Below are 22,851 nucleotides of genomic sequence, written 5' to 3'. Positions count from 1 at the left end.
TAACTAACTCCCTCTCTCTAATTTTCGAAAATATCTTCCCTCTTTTTCAAAAATTTCTTTTTAATTAACTAATTATTCTTATTTTTATTTTTGATTTTAAAAAATTTTTTGAAAAACACTAACATTTTTCAAAAAACCATTTTCGAAAATCACTAACTCTTTTTCAAAAATATTTTTCGAAAATTCTCCCTCTCCCATCTTATTCTATTTATTTATTCATCTACTAACATCTCATCTCACATCTCAACCCTCCTCACAGTTGTGTTTCTTCCATTATATTACATTCTTTGTCTACCCCTCTTCTTCTACTCACACAGGGATCTCTATACTATGGTATAAAGGATCCATAATATTATTATTATTTTTTTCTGTGCCCTCTTCTTTGTCATATGAGCAGGAGCAAGGACAAGAATATTCTTGTTGAAGCAGATCCAGAACCTGAAAGGACTCTGAAGAGAAAATTAAGAGAAGCTAAATTACAACAATCCAGAGATAACCTTTCAGAAATTTTCGAACAGGAAGAGGAGATGGTAGCCGAAAATAATAATAATGTAAGGAAGATGCTTGGTGACTTTACTGCACCTAATTCCAATTTACATGGAAGAAGCATCTCCATTCCTGCCATTGGAGCAAACAACTTTGAGCTGAAACCTCAATTAGTTTCTCTGATGTAGCAGAACTGCAAGTTTCATGGACTTCCATCTGAAGATCCTTTTCAGTTCTTAACTGAATTCTTGCAGATATGTGATACTGTTAAGACTAATGGAGTAGATCCTGAAGTCTACAGGCTCATGCTTTTCCCTTTTGCTATAAGAGACAAAGCTAGATTATGGTTGGATTCTCAACCCAAAAACAGCCTGAACTCTTGGGATAAGCTGGTCACGGCTTTCTTAGCCAAGTACTTTCCTCCTCAAAAGCTGAGCAAGCTTAGAGCTGATGTTCAAACCTTCAGACAGAAAGAAGGTGAATCCCTCTATGAAGCTTGGGAAAGATACAAACAGTTGACTAAAAAGTGTCCTTCTGATATGCTTTCAGAATGGACCATCCTGGATATATTCTATGATGGTTTATCTGAGCTATCAAAGATGTCACTGGACACTTCTGCAGGTGGATCCATTCACCTAAAGAAAATACCTGCAGAAGCTCAAGAACTCATTGACATGGTTGCTAATAACCAGTTCATGTACACTTCTGAAAGGAATCCTGTGAGTAATGGGACGCCTATGAAGAAGGGAGTTCTTGAAGTTGATACTCTGAATGCCATATTGGTTCAGAATAAAATATTAACTCAGAAAGTCAATATGATCTCTCAGAGTCTGCATGGAATGCAAGCTGCATCCAACAGTACTCAAGAGGCATCTTCTGAAGAAGAAGCTTATGATCCTGAAGACCCTGCAATAGCAGAGGTAAATTATTTAGGTGAACCTTATGGAAACACCTATAACTCATCATGGAGAAATCATCCAAATTTCTCATGGAAGGATCAAAAGCCTCAACAAGGCTTTAATAATGGTGGAAGAAACAGGTTTAGCAATAATAAACCTTTTCCATCATCCACTCAGCAACAGACAGAGAACTCTGAATAAAATACTTCTAATTTGGCAAACTTAGTCTCTGATCTGTCTAAGGCTACTGTAAGTTTCATGAATGAAACAAGATCTTCCATTAGAAATTTGGAAGCACAAGTGGGCCAGCTGAGTAAAAGGATCACTGAAATCCCTCCCAGTACTCTCCCAAACAATACAGAAGAGAACCCAAAAGGAGAGTGCAAGGCCATTGACATAAGCACCATGGCCGAACCTACAAGGGGAGTGGAGGACGCAAATCCCAAGGAGGAAGACCTCCTGGGACGTCCAGTGATCAATAAGGAGCTTCCCTCTGAGGAACCAAAGGACTTTGAGGCTCATCTAGAGACCATAGAGATTCCATTGAACCTCCTTATGCCCTTCATGAGCTCTGATGAGTATTCCTCTTCTGAAGAAAATGAGGATGTTACTGAAGAGCAAACTGCCAAGTTTCTTGGTGCAATCATGAAGCTGAATGCCAAATTATTTGGCATTGATACTTGGGAAGTTGAACCTCCCTTGTTCATCAATGAACTAAGTGATCTGGATCAACTGACATTGCCTCAGAAGAGACACGATCCTGGAAAGTTCATAATACCTTGTACTATAGGCACCATGATCTTTAAGGCTCTGTGTGACCTTGGTTCAGGGATAAACCTCATGCCCCTCTCTGTAATAGAGAAACTGGGAATCTATGGGGTGCAAGCTGCTAAAATCTCATTAGAGATGGCAAACAATTCAAGAAAACAGGCATATAGACAAGTAGAGGACGTATTAGTAAAGGTTGAAGGCCTTTACATCCCTGCTGATTTCATAGTCCTGGATACTGGAAAGGAAGAGGATGAATCCATCATCCTAGGAAGACCTTTCCTGGCCACAGCAAGAGCTGTGATTGATGTTGACAGAAGTGAAATAGTCCTTCAATGGAATGAGGACTCCCTTGTGTTTAAAACTCAAGGATCTCCCTCTGCAACCATGGAGAGGAAGCAGAAAAAGCTTCTCTCAAAGCAGAGTCAACCAGAGCCCCCACAGTCAAACTCTAAGTTTGGTGTTGGGAGGCCACAACCAAACTCTAAGTTTGGTGTTGAACTCCCATATCCAAACTCTAAGTTTGGTGTTGGAGAGTCTCAACAAAGCTCTGCACATCTGTGAGGCTCCATGAGAGCCCACTGTCAAGCTATTGACATTAAAGAAGCGCTTGTTGGGAGGCAACCCAATTTTTATTTATCTAACTATATTTTTCTTAGTTATATGTCTTTATAGGTTCATGATCATGTGGAGTCACAAAATAAATATAAAAATTGAAAACGGAATCAAAAACAGCAGAAGAAAAATCACACCCTGGAGGAGCATCTGCCTGGCGTTCAACGCCAGAACAGAGCATGGTTCTGGCGCTGAACGCCCAAAATGGGCAGCTTCTGGGCGCTGAACGCCAGAACAGGCATGGTTCTGGCGTTCAACGCCAGAAATGGCACACAAATGGGTGTTGAACGCCCAAAATGGCCACCAACCTGGCGCTGAATGCCCAGAGTTGTGTGCTAAGGCATTTTTACATGCCTAATGGGTGCAGGGATATAAATCCTTGAACACCTCAGGATCCACTCAGGATCTGTGGACCCCACAGGATCCACTTAGGATCTGTGGACCCCACATGATCCCCACCTACCTCCACTCACTTCTTCTCACCACTTTCTTTCACACAACCCTATAAACACTCTTCCCCAAAAACCCTTCACCAATCACCTCAAACTCTCTTCCCCATCACCTCTTCACCACTCACATCCATCCACTCTTCCCCATAAACCTACCTCATAAACTCCACCTACCTTCAAAAATTCAAAACCAATTTCCCACCCAAACCCACCCATATGGCCGAAACCTTTTCCCCCTCCCTTCCCTATATAAAGCCCTCCATTCTTCATCAAATTCACACAACACACCCCTCTACACCCTTCTTGGCCGAAAACACTTCCCACTCTCCCTCTCCTCCATTTCTTCTTCTTCTTCATCTATTCTTTCTTTTATTGCTCGAGGGCGAGCAAAACTCTAAGTTTGGTGTGGTAAAAGCATAAGCTTTTTGTTTTTCCATTACCATTGATGGCACCTAAGACCGGAGAATCCTCTAGAAAGGGGAAAGAGAAGACAAAAGCTTCCACATCCGAGTCATGGGAGATGGAAAGGTTCATCTCTAAAGCCCATCAAGACCACTTCTATGATGTTATGGCCAAGAAGAAGGTGATCCCTGAGGTCCCTTTCAAACTCAAAAGAAATGAGTATCCGGAGATCCGACATGAAATTCAAAGAAGAGGTTGGGAAGTTCTAACAAATCCCATCCAACAAGTCGGCATCCTAATGGTTCAAGAGTTCTATGCCAATGCATGGATCACCAAGAACCATGATCAAAGTAAGAACCCGGATCCAAAGAACTATGTTACAATGGTTCGGGGGAAATACTTAGATTTTAGTCCGGAAAATGTGAGGTTGGCATTCAACTTGCCAAACATGGAAGAGAACGCACGCCCCTACACAAGGAGAGTCAACTTTGATCAAAGGTTGGACCAAGTCCTTATGGACATATGTGTAGAAGGAGCTCAATGGAAGGTTGACTCCAAAGGCAAGCCGGTTCAACTAAGAAGATTGGACCTCAAGCCTGTAGCTAGAGGATGGTTGGAGTTCATTCAATGCTCAATCATTCCCACTAGCAACCGGTCTGAAATTACTATAGACCGGGCCATCATGATCCATAGCATCATGATTGGAGAAGAGGTGGAAGTTCATGAGATTATACCTCAAGAACTCTACAAGGTGGCTGACAAGTCCTCCACCATGGCAAGGTTAGCCTTTCCTCACCTCATTTGCCACCTATGTAATTCGGCTGGGATTGACATAGAGGGAGATATCCTTATCAAAGAGGACAAGCCCATCACTAAGAAAAAGATGGAGCAAGCAAGAGAGCCCACTCATGGAGCTCAAGAGGCGTATGAAGCTCATCACCATGAGATCCCGGAGAAGCCTCAAATGCACTTTCCTCCACAAAACTATTGGGAGCAAATCAACACCTCCCTAGGAGAATTGAGTTCCAATATGGGACAACTAAGGGTGGAACATCAAGAGCACTCCATCATGCTTCATGAAATAAGAGAAAATCAAAAAGCAATGAGGGAGGAGCAACAAAGACAAGGAAGAGACATAGAAGAGCTCAAGGACATCATTGGTTCCTCAAGAAGGAAACGCCACCATCACTAAGGTGGATTCATTCCTTGTTCTTATTTCTTCTGGTTTTCATTTTCTATGTTATGTGCTTATCTATGTTTGTGTCTTCATTACATGATCATTAGTAGTTAGTAACTTTGTCTTAAAGTTATGAATGTCCTATGAATCCATCACCTCTCTTAAATGAAAAATGTTTTAATTCAAAAGAACAAGAAGTACATGAGTTTCGAATTTATCCTTGAACTTAGCTTAATTATATTGATGTGGTGACAATGCTTCTTGTTTTTTGAATGTATGCTTGAACAGTGCATATGTCTTTTGAAGTTGTTGTTTAAGAATGTTAAATATGTTGGCTCTTGAAAGAATGATGACTAGGAGACATGTTATTTGATAATCTGAAAAATCATAAAAATGATTCTTGAAGCAAGAAAAAGCAGCAAAGAACAAAGCTTGCAGAAAAAAAAAATAGGCGAAAAAAAATATAGAAAGAAAAAAAAGAAAAAGCAAGCAGAAAAAGCCAAAGCTCTTAAAACCAAGAGGCAAGAGCAAAAAGCCAATAACCCTTAAAACCAAAAGGCAAGGGCAAATAAAAAGTATCCCAAGGCTTTGAGCATCAGTGGATAGGAGGGCCTAAAGGAATAAAATCCTAGTCTAAGCGGCTAAACCAAGCTGTCCCTAACCATGTGCTTGTGGCGTGTAGGTGTCAAGTGAAAACTTGAGACTGAGCGGTTAAAGTCAAGGTCCAAAGCAAAAAAAGAGTGTGCTTAAGAACCCTGGACACCTCAAATTGGGGACTTTAGCAAAGCTGAGTCACAATCTGAAAAGGTTCACCCAATTATGTGTCTATGGCATTTATGTATCCGGTAGTAATACTGGAAAACAAAGTGCTTAGGGCCACGGCCAAGACTCATGAAATAGCTGTGTTCAAGAATCATCATACTGAACTAGGAGAATCAATAACACTATCTGAACTCTGAGTTCCTATAGATGCCAATCATTCTGAACCTCAATGGATAAAGTGAGATGCCAAAACTATTCAAAAGGCAAAAAGCTATAAGTCCCGCTCATATGATTGGAGCTATGTTTCATTGATAGTTTGGAATTTATAGTATATTCTCTTCTTTTTATCCTATTTGATTTTCAGTTGCTTGGGGACAAGCAACAATTTAAGTTTGGTGTTGTGATGAGCGGATAATTTATACGCTTTTTGACATTGTTTTTTAGTATGTTTTTAGTAGGATCTAGTTACTTTTAGGGATGTTTTCATTAGTTTTTATGTTAAATTCATATTTCTGGACTTTACTATGAGTTTGTGTATTTTTCTGTGATTTCAGGTATTTTCTGGCTGAAATTGAGGGACTTGAGCAAAAATCAGATTCAGAGGTTGAAGAAGGACTGCTGATGCTGTTGGATTCTGACCTCCCTGCACTCAAAGTGGATTTTCTGGAGCTACAGAACTCGAAATGGCGCGCTTCCAATTGCGTTGGAGAGTAGACAGCCAGGGCTTTCCAGCAATATATAATAGTTAATACTTTGGCCAAGAATAGACGACGTAAACTGGCGTTCAACGCCAGCTTTCTGCCCAAATCAGGCGTCCAGCGCCAGAAAAGGATCCAAAACCAGAGTTGAACGCCCAAACTGGCACAAATGCTGGCGTTCAACTCCAAGAAGGACCTCTACACGTGCAACACTCAAGCTCAGCCCAAGCACACACCAAGTGGCCCCGGAAGTGGATTTATGCATCAATTACTTACTCATGTAAACCCTAGTAGCTAGTTTATTATAAATAGGACCTTTTACTATTGTATTAGACATCTTTTGAACCATCTTTGAATCTTGAGAATCTTTGGACGCCTGGTTCTTAGATCAGAGGGGCTGGCCATTCAGCCATGCCTGGACCTTTCACTTATGTATTTTTAACGGTAGAGTTTCTACACTCCATAGATTAAGGTGTGGAGCTCTGCTGTTCCTCAAAGATTAATGCAAAGTACTACTGTTTTCTATTCAATTCATCTTACTTCGCTTCTAAGATATTCATTCGTACTTCAATCTGAATGAGATGAACGTGACAATCATCATCATTCCCTATGAACGCGTGCCTGACAACCACTTCCGTTCTACCTTCGACTGAATGAATATCTCTTAGATCTCTTAATCAGAATCTTCGTGGCGTAAGCTAGAATGATGGCGGCATTCAAGAGAATCCAGAAAATCTAAACCTTGTCTGTGGTATTCCGAGTAGGATTCAATGAATGAATGACTGTGACGAGCTCCAAACTCGCGATTGCAGGGCGTTAGTGACAGACGCAAAAGGATAGTAAATCCTATTCCAGCATGATCGAGAACCGACAGATGAATAGCTGTGCCGTGACAGGGTGCGTTGACCATTTTCACTGAGAGGATAAGATGAAGCCATTGACAAGGGTGATGCCTCTAGACGATTAGCCGTGCCGTGACAGGGCATTGGATCATTTTCCCGAGAGATGACCGAAAGTAGCCATTGACAGTGGTGATGTATCACATAAAGCCAGCCATGGAAAGGAGTAAGACTGATTGGATGAAGATAGCAGGAAAGCAGAGGTTCAGAGGAACAAAAGCATCTCCATTCGCTTATCTGAAATTCCTACCAATGAATTACATAAGTATTTCTATCCCTATTTTATTATATTAAATTCGAAAACACCATTATCAATTTATATCCGCCTAACTGAGATTTGCAAGGTGACCATAGCTTGCTTCATACCAACAATCTCCGTGGGATTCGACCCTTACTCACGTAAGGTATTACTTGGACGACCCAGTGCACTTGCTGGTCAGTTACACGGAGTTGTGAACTGTGGTTTTGGCATCATGTTTTTGGCGCCATTTCCAGGGAAAGAAAGAGCAATGAACTTTACATAATTAAAGTGTAATCACGATTCCGCATACCACACTCTAAGCTTGCTCAACTTTTGAGGTGGAAAGAATTTGGCCAAGAAAGCATTGACTAACTTTTTCCAAGAGTTCAGGCTTTCTTTAGGTGGTGAGTCCAACCATGTCCTAGCTCTGTCTCTTACAGCAAAGGGGAAAAGCATAAGTCTGTAGACCTCGGGATTAACCCCATTGGTCTTAACAGTGTCACATATTTGCAAGAATTCAGCTAAAAACTGATGAGGATCTTCCAATGGAAGTCCATGAAACTTGCAATTCTGTTGCATTAGAGAAACTAATTGAGGTTTAAGCTCAAAGTTGTTTGCTCCAATTGCAGAAATTGAGATGCTTCTTCCATAGAAGTCAGAAGTGGGTGCAGTAAAGTCACCAAGCATCTTCCTTACATCTCCACCATTGTTGTTATTTTTGGCTACCATCTCTACTTCTTTTTTGAAAATTTCTGTTAGGTCATCTGATAAACCCATATTTTATGATATATATTGTGCTCAATTTAAGTGATTTATTCAATCCTTCACCCACTTATTCATGTAAATTGCATGGTTTCACTTTTCCTTCCTTATTATGTGATATATGTGAAATACATGTTTCCTATGCTTTGAAATTATTTATTTTAATTACCCTTTATTACCATTCGATGCCTTGATTTGTGTGTTGAGAAGTTTCAGATCTTCTAAGGCAGGAATGACTTAAAGGATGGAAAGAAAACATAAAAAAATGGAAGGAAAGTACAAAATGGAGTTTTTGAAGAAACTGGCAGCGACGTGAACACATGGACGACGCGGTCGCATGCCCAGCGCAAAAAGGCAACAACGCAAACGCGTGACTGACGCGGACGCGCGCCATGAGCAGAACACAGATGACGCGTACGCGTGACCGAAGCGAACGCGTGACAAGGAAAACTCCAGATGACGCGACCGCGTGACCCACGCGGACGCGTGACAGACGCCACGCACCAAAAATTATAGAAAACACTTCCCGCAATTTCTGAAACCCTTTTTGGCCCATATCCAAGTCCAGAAGGCACAGATTAGAGGTCATAAAGTGGGGGAATGCATCCATTCATGATCATGTCTTCAATTATTCACTTTTCATAGTTTAGATGTAGTTTTTAGAGAGAGGTTCTCTCCTCTCTCTTAGGTTTTTAGGATTAGGATTCCTCTTAAAGGATTTAGAATTTCAACTCTTCATCAGGTTCAATATTCCTTTTACTTTATATTTCTCTTTTACTTTCAGATATTTTAATGCTATCTTTTAATTACTTATGTTGCCAGATTGGCTTATGAACTCTTTATGTTTAGATTGATTTTCTATTTAATATAATTTGAGGTATTTCAAAATTATGATTGCTTTCCTTTATTTATATAAATAATTTAGATTTTTCCCTTTTTGCTTTGGTTGATTAATTGGTAACTCTTGAGTTGTCAAACTCATTGTGATTGATAATTGTTATCTTCGTTGGTTGATTTAAATTCCTATAACTCTAGTCTCCCCTTAGGAGTTGACTAGGACTTTAGGTGTTAAATTGATTTATCCCCTTGACTTACCTTCATAGTTAGAGGTTGACTTAGTGGAGAGCAAAATATAATTCTCATCACCATTGATAAGGATAACTAGGATAGGACTTCCGAATTTTCATACCTTGCCAAGAGTTTATTTTACAGCTATTTATTTATTTTATTTGTCATTTAAATTACTTGTTCCTTACTTTCAAAACCCCCAATTTACAAAACTCATAACCAATAATAAGAACATACCTCCCTGCAGTTCCTTGAGAAGACGACCCGAGGTTTAAATACTTTGGTTAACAATTTTAAAAGGGTTTGTTACTTGTGACAACCAAAACTTTTGTAAGAAAGGTTGATTGCTTGGTTTAGAAACTATACTTGCAACGAGAATTTATTTTGAATTCTAAACCATCAATCTTCCGCTCTTTAAAAATGACACCTTTGCCGGGGAACTGCAAATGTGTGCCTTATTATTGGTTATTGTAAATATTTTTCTTTTATTTGTTTATCTATTTTTTGTTTTTCCCTTTTTATTTTTATTAGCTACTATGAATTCTCACCCCCTCTCACTTTGAGTTTGGTTCTAATATTGTTGAAGGCAACAAAAGTTATAGCAGGAACATACATCAAGGTCAGAGCAATCAAAGATGGATGGAGCCAAGAGGATCTGATCAACCCCTTAGGCAACAACACCCTCCAAGATATCATGGACAAGGACCACTATACAATGCATACCAAGTTAATAGACATGGTGGACCACCTTGCAATTACCAACAAACCCCACCCTATGCTTATAGACCATCCTCTCAACGTAGATTTGAACCACCACACTCACAAGTCCCTTTTCACCATTCACCACCATATGACCCTTATCCACCATAATCCCAATCCAATTACTCCCAAGAACCACCACATTCTTATTTTGAACCCTCTCCCCCAACCAATGAAACCTCACACCCACCCCAACCTCCAATGAATGACAAACTTCGTGTTCTTCTTCAAGGGCAAGCAAAGATAGAAAAGAGCATACTGGAACTCACTACTGCCGTAACTGAGGTAGTAAATTTAATAGCTTCCCGACATCTGAGAACTCAAAGTACTCCCATGGCTGCATGTGGAGAATCAAAAGAAGAGCGTAGTATGAAGGAGACACTAGAGACCTCGGTGGACAATGAGGAGCATCGATTTGTACTGGAACGAGTAGAGGAAGCCGTGATAGTTGTAGAGGAGGAAGTGGTTGAAGATTTAGGAGATGCTGAACCTCCATGGGAATCAAGAACCGTAAAAGATTCCGCTGAGAAGTCCGAAATTGATGCCAATGAGGACAGTGCACAACCTCCACAGCATATGCCTTGTGAAAAATTGGATGGAACAGACCAAGAAGTTGATTCTATGGGCAGTGATGATCTTGAATCAAGCTCCCCTAGTCACGAACTCACATCCACAACTGAATTCCTTGAGCCTGAAGAACCTTACCCAAGTGAATATGAAGATAACGTCGAGGTAGATTTCTCTCAACCTTCAACGTATGACTTAAGTGATGAGGAAGACATAGAAGACTTTGATCAGGACAAAGTTGCAGCTGAAGAATTTCGCAAAGAAGTGGAGGAATTCACAGAAGATTACAAGGGAGTAGAACTTACAGAACCACGGGAAACACCTATCCCAAGGCCATTACCACCTAATACAAGCTTCAAGTGGGTACAATCCTTAACCTTTATCTTTACTTTTCCACTTGAATATGGTTTGCTTGAAACAGATGGCCAGCTTAGAGCTCTCTGCAGCTTTAAGAGTAAGCGGGAAATGGCTCGTACTCAGAGCTGGTGTACAAGATTCAGTAAGGTCCCACGCTTCAACTCGAAGTGCACGGATTGGTATCAAGTTCAATTGAATGGGTCACGGAAGACGTTTGGTCATCTTGGTGAGAATACAATTTCTAAACCGCTCGGATGGAAGCATATAGATCAAGACAAAGGCGGATTTAAAAGCAAAGTTTGGGATCCTGGAATCTATTCTGACATTCGTCACCCCGGGAACCTGAGAACCTGTTTGAAGCTGCTCAAAAGCTTTACATGCCTAGTTTGGGACCCCGGAGGCTGTTGGCATTCCAAACATTGGTGGAGATTTCTGGATGAATTTAAGCATAAGCCACCATAACAGGAAGCTCATCCAATGTCCAACTTAAGGACTTTAACTAAAAGTGCTAGGTGGGAGATAACCCACCATGGTATGGTCGTTTCTTTTTCAATTTTTATTCCGTACTGATTGATTTTATGTTATATTATTTTTATTAAACCTGGATCTTATTCATAGCATTTGCATTAGCATTGCATACTGCATAATTGCATACCTGCATATAAAAAAAAAGAATGCATGCGACGCGACCGCACTGCTAACGCGTTCGTGTCAATTGCGAAAACCACCTCCCACGCATCTGCGTCAATCACGCGAACGCGTGATCTGGAAATCGGCGTAAAAATCCAACGCCCAGAAATCTGGGCTGGAATCGTGCGGCTGGTGTGCGTTTAGCACAAAACAGCCCACGTGTCCGCGTCCCTGACGCGAACGCGTCACTTGCAAAACACCCATCCCTTGCGAAAGCGTGAGCGACACGTTCGTGTCGCGTGGATATTATGGCACCCCAATAGAGACAGAGAGTTGTGCTGAAACGACGCTGGAATTGTGTGTTTAGCACAATTTCCAGCAACGCGGTCGCCTGCCTCATGCGACCACGTCATTCATCCTTCTACCCATCCCATGCGACCGCGTCACTCACGCGATCGCGTCAACCCCATTCCACCCTAACCACGCGACCGCGTGCCCCACGCGTTCTCGTGGATTCAAATTCACTAACCCTGATGACGTGAAACCCTATCCCCCCCCCCCCCGCGTCCCCATTCTCCTTCCCTAACCCCCTCTGCTCTCTCTCCCTCCTTCCTCTGCACCCATCACCACCGCTAACCCCCCTGACCGCCGCCCCAGCGTCAACCACCCAGACCCACCGCACCGCCCACCCCCCTCCTTCTTCCTTCTCCCCTCCTTCTCCTTCTCCCCTCCCTTCTCTCCCTTCCACCAACGCAGCCAGCCACCGCCACCACGCCATCACCGCCGCGCCTCCCACCACCATCACCCTCACCCCCTTCCTTCCTTCCTCCTGAATCCCATCTCCACCATTACCCCCACCCGAAACCCCCCTGCCACCAAACAGCCACCGACCGCCGTGCCAACCACCCTGCTCCACCACAGCGCCGCCGTGCCCCCTCCCAGCACCACCATCTCTCTGAGCCTTACCTTAGTTCATACGCATACCAAGTTCCGCTGAACGCCACTTTTCCCCCATTCGTAGTTAGTTGCATTTTTTCAGTTTATTTTTAAAATTAGGCTAGTTAGAGATGCATGTTTGTAGTGGATTCTAGGTGGTTGGGTAGCTAGGATGTGGTTAGTGGATTTAGGCTTGATAAATGCACTGTTCGTGCTCCTTGTTTTATCAATTTCGCAATTCTGATATTGCTGTGATGTTAATACTGTTCATATGCTGTTCTTTACTGTTTCATGCTGCTTTTTACACTACTTTTTCATGTTCATATTCCGTATATGTAATTGCAGCTTTATTTTAATTTATATGAACTATTCTGCTTGCTGTTTATTACCCGGGAACATCCAATTTTAGCCGGAATACTGCCCAATTTTCTGTAAATTGTTTTGATTTTCATTCATGTTTTGGTTTTGGCAATTTGAATTTGGCATTCCTTAGCTTTTCCCAAACCACTTCATGAATGCACGGGCCAACATTCTTATTCCTTTCGATTTCCTGGTTAATAAATTGCACTTTTGATGATTCGATTTTAATTTTTGCTATTTTTATATCATCATCACTAACCTGATATTTTTGAATATGAGTTGACTAGTCTTTCAATTTGTGTATTTCTTGTTACTTAGGAAATATTTCTCAACGCCACTTACTTTGACTTTTTCCTCCTAACTCACTGCTTTCCACTTTTTCACTTTTCACCACTTTTAACTTTCTAACCTCTCCCTTTGCTTTTTAACTAACTCCTTCAACTTTTTACTTCATGGCATGATTATTGTTTTTCCTAATTAACAGGTATTCTACTTATACCATATTTTGGATTGTAATTTCTTATCTCAGCTTTTTAACTCCGAAACAATCCAAAATGCACAATTATTCAACTCATTTCATAATTCTACTGCTCCTTTGCCACTATGTGCTTATCTTGTTATTTGCCTACTTGTTTTCCTATTTTTATTATATCTTGGAATTTCTGCTTTTCAGGATGTCTGACCCTCAAAGAAAAGGAAAAGGCAAGGCTACCACTGGTAAAAGGAAAAGAGGAGAATCCTCTATGTCTATCTTGGACATCATGCATGATGACTCCTAGCGGGAAAAGCACTTTACCCCGCAGGAGAAGGCTGACCAGCTCCTCCCTGCCAATGATCCCATTAAGTTTGCAAACCGATACTGTGAGCTGAAGTATCCAGTGTTTGCCACCTCCAGGAACCTGTACCTGGAGAGGACTCTGAAAATTCTAGAAGAACTACAGCAGTACACCTCCGATCAGATCAAATAGAGAGGCTGGTTCTTCTTGGAGAGAAACCTGACAGAGGTCAATGCTTCCTGGGTAAAAGAGTTTTACTGCAATTATTTCAAGACTTCCCTGGATGCAGTGCACCTCAGAGGGAAACAAATACTGGTCACTGAAGAGGCCATTGAGGACATTCTGCACCTTCAGCCTAAGTCAGATCAGCCTGACGGTTACCAAAAGGCTAAAGAGGACATGCGCTTCATGAGATTTGACTGGGATGCTGTCAAGTAGAGGATAGCCCTTGATCCGACTGTCCTATGGGTCATGGGTAAGAACACCACAATGCCTAAAGAAATCAAGCTTATGTATCTGAATGATGAGGCTCGGCTCTGGTACCAGATCCTGAGCAACTTTGTTATGCTGAGCACTCATGAGACAGAGCTGCCTGCCACTATGATCACCCTTCTCTGGTGTGTGCTGGAGGGTAAGGACCTATATCTGCCACGATTCATCCGGCACTTTATAGCCAGGGTCCATGTTAGAGGCACCCTCCCGTTCCCATATCTGATCACCCAGCTAGGCCGTCAAGCTGACGTGCCTTGGGAGCTTGGTGATGAGAAGCCACCTGCTGCGGACTGCAAGAAGATTATCCCTCACAGCAGGAAGTTTCGAGCTTTGGGCTATACACCTCCATTCCTCACCGCTTCTGATGAGACAGCCATACCTTCAGCTACCCCTTCTTCTTCCACTGCTGCACCAGCCCCACCCACTGCACCTCCACCTGCCTCAGAGCCCGTTTACTACCTCGTGCACCGCTTATTCCAGCAGCTGGACCAGATGGAGTGCCGCAACAAGCGGCGATATGAGAGATCTGAGCATCGCAACAAGCGATGCTATGAGCACCTCAAGATAATGATCCAATCTGGCAGCAACTTCCCCTCCGAACCTGACACACCATCAAAGCCATCTGAGGAGGAGGCAGAGGAGCATGAGGAGGAGACCCATCCACAGAGAGAGGCCGAGCAGGCAGGCTCAGAGCAGGCTACACCACAACAGGAGGAGCCACACCAGATACAGGCCGCAGATCCAGAGATTCCTATCCAGTCAGAGCCTCCACTACAGCAGACAGATCCTCCTACCCTCATCCAGTCCGCAGACTCTCAGGCCACCACAGAGACTCCAGCAGCCCATCCTTCTGATGATGACACTCCTTTACACCCAGCTTGAGTGGGCATCGAGGACGATGCTTTATTTTAAGTGTGGGGAGGTCGCCATCCCTGGCGTATTTCTTTTTGGTGAACCACTACGGACTCCTTTTATCTTATTTTGTTTATTTTTCTGTATTTTTATCTTTATTTTTACTTTTTAGTACGTATACACTGTTCTTTTGCTATATTTTTACTCTATTTCCGCATTTTGCACATTAGTTTATACCTTAGCCAGTTAGTTTAGTTTGCAATTCTAAACTTATTAGTTATAGAATATGTGGATTAATTAGTATAGTTTACCCTTTTAGCATATGATAGTTTGGTTTGAATTGAAAATAAAAAGGAAGTAAACTAGAGACTTTAACATAATCAAAACAATCCACACACCTTGTATATATAGCATTACATGTTAGTTAGTTAACAACATTTCATCAAGGAACAACACTAAAACTTTAAAGGCACCCTAAGATTTACATTGAGAATAATGGGAACTCTTAATTTCTACTTGCATGGCATGTATAACTGATATATGATTTTTGAGCTAGAGAACACACAACTTGTGAGTTTTGAGCTTAATTGTATGGTTACATTCAAACCATAATTTTTATTCCTGTGTGTTTTTCCCTCCTTTTTCATTCTGGTGTTCTTTACTTTGTTTTAGTCTATATGTCCAATTATAGAGTATAGATACATACTAAGAGATGATTGAGGCCATCATTTGAATTTTTCCTCACTTACCCCAAATTATCCTACCTTTTACATCACCTTTGTTAGCCCCCTTGAGCTTTTTAATCCCCTCTTGTTCTAAAAACCACATTACTAGCCTTAAGCAGAAAAACAAAATAAAAATCCCAAGTTGAATCCTTGGTTAGCTTAAGATAGAAATTGTGTATTGTTTAAGTATGGGGAACTTTATGGGAACATGGATGATAGAAACAAAGGTGGAAAGTTAAAAAGAATAAAGATGTTTCAAAATATAAATTTGGGAAGTATGCTCATGTGAAATCAAAACAATTGAATTACCATGTGCATTATAAAATAATAATAATAATTATTATTATTATTTACATTTTTAGTATTTAATTAAGGGGATAAAAAAAATTCCCCAATAGCAAAAATAAAAAAAATCAATGCACATGGAATAAAATTAAAGTTAATGCATGAACTTGCAATACAAAGTGAGATAACTTGGGCAAATAGGTTAAAAAACTTTGATTTATAAAATATGTATGTTAGGTGAGATCTTAGACTAATCAAGGATTCACTTATTAGCTCACTTAGCCTTATACATATACCCTTACCTTTACCTTGGCCCCATTACAACCTTGAAAAAGACCTCATGATTTTTGTATACCTATATTCTATAATTGTTGATTGGTTAGATGAAGAACAAAGTTATAAAAAGTAAGGATAAAAAGAAGAATAGAGTGATTAACCCAATAAACACTGAGTGACTAGAGAGTAAACACAAAATCCAGTGAGAGTTCAATAGCTCATCACCATATATCTCTGCTTAAATTGTTAATTATCTTGCAAGTTTGTAAAATATTTTTACCCATCTCAATTGTAAAAGTGCTTTAACATTATCTAGGGTTTAGCTATGCGTATATGATTCCTTGAGAATGTGAATTAATTTAACTACATGTAAGTTTTATATACAAGTGAATAACAATTAGAATTGCATGATTCATTTAGGTAGTTGTATTTAGGATAGATTACATTGCATGAGATTCCACCACTTTGACCTTACCTTACTCTTTATCTTGGATTTAGCATGAGGACATGCTATTGTTTAAGTGTGGGGAGGTTGATAAACCCATATTTTATGATATATATTGTGCTCAATTTAAGTGATTTATTCAACCCTTCACCCACTTATTCATGTAAATTGCATGGTTTCACTTTTCCTTCCTTATTATGTGATATATGTGAAATACATGTTTCCTATGCTTTGAAATTATTTATTTTAATTACCCTTTATTAACATTCGATGCCGTGATTTGTGTGTTGAGAAGTTTCAGATCTTCTAAGGCAGGAATGACTTAAAGGATGGAAAGAAAACATATAAAAATAGAAGAAAAGCACAAAATGGAGTTTTTGAAGAAACTGGCAGCGATGCGAACTCATGGACGACGCGGTCGCATGCCCAGCGCGAAAAGGCAGCGACGCAAACGCGTGACTGACACGGACGTGCGCCATGACCAGAACACAGATGATGCGTACGCATGACCGAAGCAAACGCGTGATAAGGAAAACTCCAGATGACGCGACCGCGTGACCCACGCGGACGTGTGACAGACGCCACGTACCAGAAATTACAGAAAACGCTCCCCGCTATTTCTGAAACCCTTTTTGGCCCAGATCCAAGTCCAGAAGGCACAGATTAGAGGTCATAAAGTGGGAGAATGCATCCATTCATGATCATGTCTTCAATTATTCACTTTTCATAGTTTAGATGTAGTTTTTAGAGAGAGAGAGGTTCTCTCCTCTCTCTTAGGTTTTTAGGATTAGGATTCCTCTTAAAGGATTTAGAATTTCAACTCTTCATCAGGTTCAATATTCCTTTTACTTTATATTTCTCTTTTACTTTCAGATATTTTAATGCTATCTTTTAATTACTTATGTTGCCAGATTGGCTTATGAACTCTTTATGTTTAGATTGATTTTCTATTTAATATAATTTGAGGTATTTCAAAATTATGATTGCTTTCCTTTATTTATATAAATAATTTAGATTTTTCCCGTTTTGCTTTGGTTGATTAATTGGTACCTCTTGAGTTGTCAAACTCATTGTGATTGATAATTGTTATCTTTCCTGGTTGATTTAAATTCCTATAACTCTAGTCTCCCCTTAGGAGTTGACTAGGACTTTAGGTGTTAAATTGATTTATCCCCTTGACTTACCTTCATAGTTAGAGGTTGACTTAGTGGAGAGCAAAATATAATTCTCATCACCATTGATAAGGATAACTAGGATAGGACTTCCGAATTTTTATACCTTGCCAAGAGTTTATTTTACTGTTATTTATTTATTTTATTTGTCATTTAAATTACTTGTTCCTTACTTTCAAAACCCCCAATTTACAAAACTCATAACCAATAATAAGAACATACCACCCTGCAGTTCCTTGAGAAGACGACCTGAGGTTTAAATACTTCGGTTATCAATTTTAAAGGGGTTTGTTACTTGTGACAACTAAAACTTTTGTAAGAAAGGTTGATTGCTTGGTTTAGAAACTATACTTGCAACGAGAATTTATTCTGAATTCTAAACCGTCAATCTTCCGCTCTTCATCCTCTCCAGAGTTTTGTGCATTAGCTTCTCTTAGCTTCCTCTTTAGAGTCCTTTCAGGTTCAGGATCAGCTTCAACAAGGATGTTCTTATCCCTGTTTCTGCTCATATGTAAAAGAAGAGAACAGAAAAGAAGAAGAATCCTCTATGTCACAGTATAGAGATTCTTTTATGTGAGTAGAAGAATAGAAGAAATAGAATGAAGAAGGGAGAAGGAGAAGAAGAATTCGAACACAGAGAGAGGGAGAGGGTTCGAATTATGAGAAGAAGAGAAGTGTTAGTAAATAAATAAAATAAATAGAAAGAGATGAGAGGGAGAGAGTTTTTGAATTTTTAATTTAAAAGAGAAGAAAAATATTTTTGTTTTTATTTTAATTATTGGTTAGTATTCAAAAATTAAGAAGAGAAATAAAATAAAATTAGAATTTAAAACAATTAGTTAATTAAAAAGAATTTTGAAAAAGTTGTTTGTGATTTTCGAAAATAAGAGAGAGAAAAGTAGTTAGGTGATTTTGAAAAGGATGAGAAATAGTAAACTTTTTAAAATCAAACAAAAAGTCAACTGGTTAATTGAAAAAGATTTGAAAATCAATTTTGAAAAGATAGGAAGTTAGAAAAAGATTTTGAAATTAAATTTTTGAAAGAGATATGATTGAAATTTATTTTGAAAAAGATTGAAAAGGAAATTAAGAAGATTTGATTTTTGAAATTAAACTTGATTACTTGACTAACAAGAAACTAAATGATATGATTCTAGAATTTAAAGATTGATCCTTTCTTAATAGGCAAGTAACAACTTAAAATTTTTGAATCAAAACATTAAATGTTAGCAATAATTTCGAAAATTATGAAATAAAATTAAGAAAAAGGTTTTGAAAATTAATTTTGGAGAATTTTCGAAAAACATGAAAGAAAAATGAAAAAAAAAATTGATTTTGAAAAAGATTTGAAAAGATAGGATTTTTAAATTGAAATTTTGACTTGACTAACAAGAAACAACTAAAAATTGAAACTTTTGACTAAATTAACTCAAAATTTCAAAATTTATGAGTAAAATAAGGGAAAGATATTATTTTTTATTTTTGAAATTAATGAGGAGAGAGAAAAATAACAAAATGATGCAAAACATAAGAAATTAAAATCAAAACAACTAATGTATGCAAGAACACTTTGAATGTCAAGATGAACACCAAGAACACTTTGAAGATCATGATGAATACCAAGAACATATTTATGAAAATTTTTAAGAAAAGAAAAACATGCAAGACACTAAACTTAAAAATTTTTAAACTTTAGACACTAATAATTCAAAAAATGCACAAGAAAAACAAGAAAAGACAACAAACAAGAAAGTCATAAGATTAAACACAGAAAATCAGCAAGAACAACTTGAAGATCAAACAAGAACACAGTGCATATAATTTTGAAAATTAAAGGGAAATTAAAATATGCAATTAACACCAAACTTAAAATTTGACACAAAATTTTTGGTTTTTATGATTTTATTAAATCTTTTTGTATTTTTTCGAAAATTATTTTGGAAAAAGAAATAAAGAGATACAAAATTTTTAATAAGAATTCCAAGAATCATGCAATGTTAGTCTAAAGCTTCGGTCCAAAAGAATTAGACATGGCCAGATGGCCAGCCAAGCTTGAAGTGAAAGCTTCGGTCCAAAAGGTTAGACATGGCCAAATAGCCAGCCAAGCCTTAGCATAAAACATACAAGCATGTCAGTGAGAAGTAGAAGCCTCAGTCCAAAAGATTAGACATGGCTAAGCAGTGAGCCAGGCTTCAACATATCTTATGAAACTCTAGAATTCGTTCTTAAAAATTCTGAAGAACAAATAAAAAATTTTTTTTCTTTTTTTTTGAATTTTTCGAAAAATATATATCTCTTTTTGTATTTTTTTTCGAAATTAAAATAAAAAGCTTAAAATATAAAATAAAATTACCTAATCTAAGCAACAGGATGAACCGTCAGTTGTCCAAACTCGAACAATCCCCGGCAACGGCGCCAAAAACTTGGTGCACGGAAATCGTGATTCACACTTTTCACATCTCCGCACAACTAACTAGCAAGTGCACTCGGTCGTCCAAGTAATAAACCTTACGTGAGTAAGGGTCGATCCCACAGAGATCGTCAGCTTGAAGCAAGCTATGGTCATCTTGTAAATCTCAGTCAGGCGGATTCAATTGGTTATGAGGTTTAGATAATTAAAAGATAAATAAAACATAAAATAAAATAAAGGTACTTACGTAATTCATTAGTGGGAATTTCAGATAAGCGTTTGGAGATGCTTTGTTGCTTCTGAACCTCTACTTTCCTATTGCCTTCTTCCAACCATGCGTGCTCTCTTCCATGGCAAGCTGTAGGATCCTCTCAGTGAAAATGGTCCTCTATGGTTTCTGCACGGCTAATCAACTGTCGAATTTCTCGTCTCGGATGAAAAATACCAGGTACAGCTACCGCATGGCTAATCATCTGTCGGTTCCTGCTAGCATCGGAATAGAATCCATTGATCCTTTTGCACACTGTCACTGTGCCCAACATTCGCAGGTTTGAAGCTCGTCACATTCATTCCTTCCCGAATACTACTCGGAATACCACAGACAAGGTTTAGACTTTCCGGATCCCAGGAATGCTGCTAATAATTCTAGCCTATACCACGAAGATACTAATCTCACGAACTTGGTCCGTGTATTAGATATCCAAGAGAGTATACTCCAGCTGTCATCTAATGACTACGTTGAACATCATGTAGACCGCTTTGTGGTTGTCAGGCATGCGATCCTGGCTAAGCGAGTAACGAAGATTGGGTGATTGTCACGGGTCACCCCTTCATTCTGACTTAACTGAATTAAGTATGAGAGTATATCTTGGAGAAGAAGTAGGCGTGAATTGAATAGAAAATAGTAGTAATTGCATTAATTCATGAAGAACAGCAGAGCCCCACACCTTAATCTATGGGGTGTAGAAACTCCACCGTAAAAAATACATAAGTGAAAATAGGTCCAGGCATGGCTGTGAGGCCAGCCTCCAAACGTGAACAATGGTCTCAGCTCCAAAGTATGAAAACTGGATCAAAAGTCGTAAAATAAATCTCTAAAAGTTATTTTTATACTAAACTAGTTACTAGGGTTTACAGAATTTGTGTAACTAAATGCAGATAGTGTAGAAATCCACTTCCAAGGCCCACTTGGTGTGTGCTTGGGCTGAGCATTGAGCTTTACACGTGCATAGGCTATTCCTAGAGTTAAATGCCAGCTTGGATGCCAGTTTGGGCGTTTAACTCCAATTCTGGTGCCAGTTTGGGCGTTTTACGCTAGGAAGTTTTAGGCTAGATTTGGACGCTAGTTTGGGCCATCAAATCTCAGGCAAAGTATGAACTATTATATATTTCTGGAAAGCCCAGGATGTCTACTTTCCAACGCAATTCAGAGCGCGCCAATTGGGCCTCTATAGCTCCAGAAAATCTACTTTGAGTGCAGGAGGGTCAGAATCCAATAGCATCTGCAGTCCTTTTTCAGCCTCTAAATCAGATTTTTGCTCAGGTCCCTCCATTTTAGCCAGAAAATACTTGAAATTATAGAAAAATACACAAACTTCTAGTAAAGTCCAGAAATGTGATTTTTGCATAAAAACTAATAAAAATATAATAAAAAGTAATTAAAACATACTAAAAACTATGTAAAAACAATGCCAAAAAGGGTATAAATTATCCGCCCATCAACGACCCTTCACACTCAGCTTGACTGAGCATCGAGGATGATGCTATTATATAAGTATGGGGAGGTCACCATCTCTGACGGATTTTATTTTGGTGAACTACTTTCAGACCCTTTTTATCCTATTTTGTTTCATTTTCTGTATTTTTATTTTATTTTATTTTATCTTATTTTCCTTTCAGTATTTGCACATTTTCTTTTACTGTATTTTTGTTTATTTCTACTTTATTACATTTTGCACTTTGGGCTGTATATATCTTAGATATTTAGCTTGATTTACACTCTTAGTTTATTAGTTGTGATTTAGAAAAATATGAATTATTAAGTTTAGTTTACCCTTTTTTTTAGCATATGAGAATTTGGTTTAATTGAAAATAGAGAGTAAACTAGAAATTTTTAGTTTTTCATAATTACAACAATCCACTTAGCATAGATATATAGTAATAAGTGTTGGCAAATTGATGACATTTTTCAAGAAATGTATTTATTTTTACAAAATCCATTCAAACATTCACATTGATTAGAGTTGAAATTCTTTATCCCTACTTGCATGATATACATGACTAATATATGGTTTTGGGCCAAAGAACACACAACCTGTGAGATTTGAGCTTAATTGCATGGTTACATTATTTAGCCATAATATTTTATTCTTGTGTGTTTCCTTCCCTATGATTGCAATCTTTTACTTTGTTCCATTCTATATGTCCAATATAGAATGTATTTACATGCTTGCATATGATTGAGGCCATTACTTATTTTTGCTCACTTATCCCAAATAGCCTACCTTTTTAAGTCACCCTTGTTTGCCACCTTGAGCCTTTTAATCTCATTTATTCTGTATTTTACCACATCACTAGCCTTAA

The 22,851-nt window shown here is 38.9% G+C and overlaps 1 non-coding gene across 1 annotated transcript; it reads right to left on the bottom strand.

Annotated features, from left to right (window-relative positions):
* Window positions 1-923: 923 nt before the first annotated feature.
* Window positions 924-1,031, bottom strand: LOC148544701 (small nucleolar RNA R71). The gene has a single exon (XR_015900259.1). It is a non-coding gene; the product is annotated as a small nucleolar RNA R71 (small nucleolar RNA).
* Window positions 1,032-22,851: the final 21,820 nt, after the last annotated feature.

Source organism: Arachis ipaensis, chromosome B9 (assembly GCF_059453495.1).
Source record: "Arachis ipaensis isolate K30076 ecotype BB chromosome B9, ASM5945349v1, whole genome shotgun sequence".
Classification (NCBI taxonomy): domain Eukaryota; kingdom Viridiplantae; phylum Streptophyta; class Magnoliopsida; order Fabales; family Fabaceae; genus Arachis; species Arachis ipaensis.
This window is presented reverse-complemented; position numbering and strand designations above follow the sequence as displayed.